Source organism: Frankliniella occidentalis, unplaced genomic scaffold (assembly GCF_000697945.3).
Source record: "Frankliniella occidentalis isolate FOCC.00 unplaced genomic scaffold, Focc_3.1 Scaffold117, whole genome shotgun sequence".
In the NCBI taxonomy this organism is placed as follows: Eukaryota; Metazoa; Arthropoda; class Insecta; order Thysanoptera; family Thripidae; genus Frankliniella; species Frankliniella occidentalis.
In genome coordinates, this window is record NW_026267245.1 from 752,299 (window position 1) to 754,858 (window position 2,560).

The window sequence follows — 2,560 nt, forward strand, 5'->3', positions numbered from 1 at the left end:
CCCCCTCCGCGACCCCGCGCGGCCAACCCTCGGGCCCCCGGGTATAGAGGGGGTTTGGCGAGAAGCAGCGGGGCGGGGCGACTCTTGAGGAGAAGACGCACCCCTGGTCCGGCCCCGTCCGGCCCCGGCAGGCAGGCGCATAGGCCACCCGCTCGCCGGCGCGCATCCGGGTTGCCTACTACCCGGGGGCGCACCACGCCGGCTGCGCCCTTCCCTCTATCCCTCCATCTTTAGTATTCAGTATCTCTCACTCTGTATCTTTCGCTCTCTCTATCGCTCTCACACTCGCTATGGGGATATGGTTGGTTGTGGTGGTGCGGTGCGGTGCTCAGCCTTGCGCAGCCCCACCCGCTCCGCGCTGCCCCCGTCTCGCAAAGCCCTTTGCCGTTCGGCCCAACCTCTCGACCTCTCGACCTCGCCCGACCTTGAAAGTTGAGGCCTCGCCGACCCGTTTATCCCCGGCACAGTCCCCGCCCCGCCCCGCCCCGCCACGATCCATTCTGACCTATCGCCCCATCGCCCACGGCGCGGCCGCGCGGGCCTGACGGCCTCCTCATCGCCCACCTGCTGGCCCGCGGCCTCCTCCGCACCGAGGCTCTCTCCAGCCGGACAGGACAGGTGATTTGATTAGTAAGTGACTATTGATTTTCATGGAGACGGTTTGCTTCTGCCCGGCGCGCGATCGGGGGGCGCGGAGCGCGGCGCTACTGCTGCCAGCCACACACCGCGGCGGCCGCACCCCGCAACAGCACTGCAAAACGCGGCCGATCAACGGCAAAGTTGTATAACAGTGGTAAAAACACTTCTGCCCGGTCCGGCTCCGGCGGGGTGTCGCTGAGCTGGGTGGCTTAGCCTAGCACGCCGGGAGCGCGCCCCATTCGCGTGCTCATCCGTGAAATCGGCGCGAGGAAAAGGTCGCTTATGCTGCGCGCCGGCTTAGCGAAGTGTTGTGTATGGAGCCACCACCGGGGAAGTAAAAGGAAGAAGAAATAAAAATGAGAATGCATAAAAAGAAACAGAAAAAAAATGAACCGTACCGTATACCGGAAAAAAGACCCCCCCCCCCCTCCCCGTCCCATTCATCAGGAATCGTGCAGTTTGTTTTCTGCCCTGTACCCTCCCACCCTCCCTCTCCTCTCCTCATACTGTTGTGCGGTCCACGATGCTGTCGGCTCGCCACCCCCCGCGCATTCAACAAAAGATTAGTCTCGCCATCTCGGCGTGCGCCTGTGTGTGTGCTGTGTGTGTGTGTGCACTGTGTGTATTCCTACAGCTGCGGCCAGCGCACACCTCCCGGGACCGCCAGCCCCGCGCCCCCGAGTTGCGCCCCTGGCTTCCTTTTGCCGGCTCCTCCCAATAATAAGATGCATAAAAATGTTGTTAATGTTGGAAAAAGAAAATACCGACAATAAACAGTGTGTGGTGTTCGCGTTGCTCTTTTTATGTGACGTTCGATTAAGCTTTGACCTCCTCCTCCCGAGCAACAACAAAAAGAAAACAAGAAAAACAAGAAGGTGTGACAGACGGATTGGCGCGGCGGTATACGGCGGTGAGATGAGCAATGAGAAGACTTCCCCACACTCTCATAATTTCTCTTCCTGTCCTTCACGACCCTTTCTCTCTCCAACTCTCCATCTCGTTCTTCCCCACGACTATACGAATTGCGCAAAAGATGGAGCAGCAAAGAGTGCGCGGGGAGTCGGGGATAGGGGAGGAGACGAAAGGGGAAGGGTAGGGGGGAAGGAGAGGCCAGGAAGGAGGGAGTCTGTGATGGACGAGTGTGAGTCTCGAAGTGGCGTGAATGTGTGCGAGTGTGTGAGTGAGTGAGCGCGTATGAAGGAAAAAAAACACCCAGAAAATAAAATGAACGCACGCCAAGGAAAAATAATCGTACAAAAAAGAAAATTCGCACCCAAAACACGAAAAAACGAAATGGCGGAGTCAGACGGAGTATACACATACAGCACAACCTTACGTCGCTGGAGAAGTATAGGCGCCATCATCAGGCTCGACCGGGTGGTTGTTGGGGATTGGGGAAGGGGGAGGGGGAGTAGAGGGCAGCGCCGCTCAGGTAACCTTGGATATTATCGTGCTGCTCTGCCCTCCTGCACTCACTGATGAGCGTTCGAAAGACACTCCCCCCCCCCCTCTCTCTCTCTCTGTCTCACACACACTCGTGCGCGAGCGCGCGCAGGAAGAGCTCGCGGTGCCAGATCAGTTGAAGGAGATGACAGGGTTCAATTGAGGCGCAGGACAAGGAAGGCGGCGGGGCGGGCTGTCCGGGCGGCCCGTCCGCGTCCCGTCGGCCCGGGCGATGAAAAGGAGGGGGCAGGGCATGCAGGACATGACGGGCGACGGGCGAGAGCAGGGAATCAATGCGCCCTCCGGATGAGGAAAAGTGGGGGGCACAGAGAAAGAAAGGGACAAGCGAGACGCTAGAATGAGTTGCGGTCGGTATTTCAATACCCGAGACAACAACAGAAAAGGTCGCACGCCGCGGATCATCACTGTGCAGGCGCTGTGCGAAATATTCGCGCGGGCCTCGTCGCGGATTGCTCGT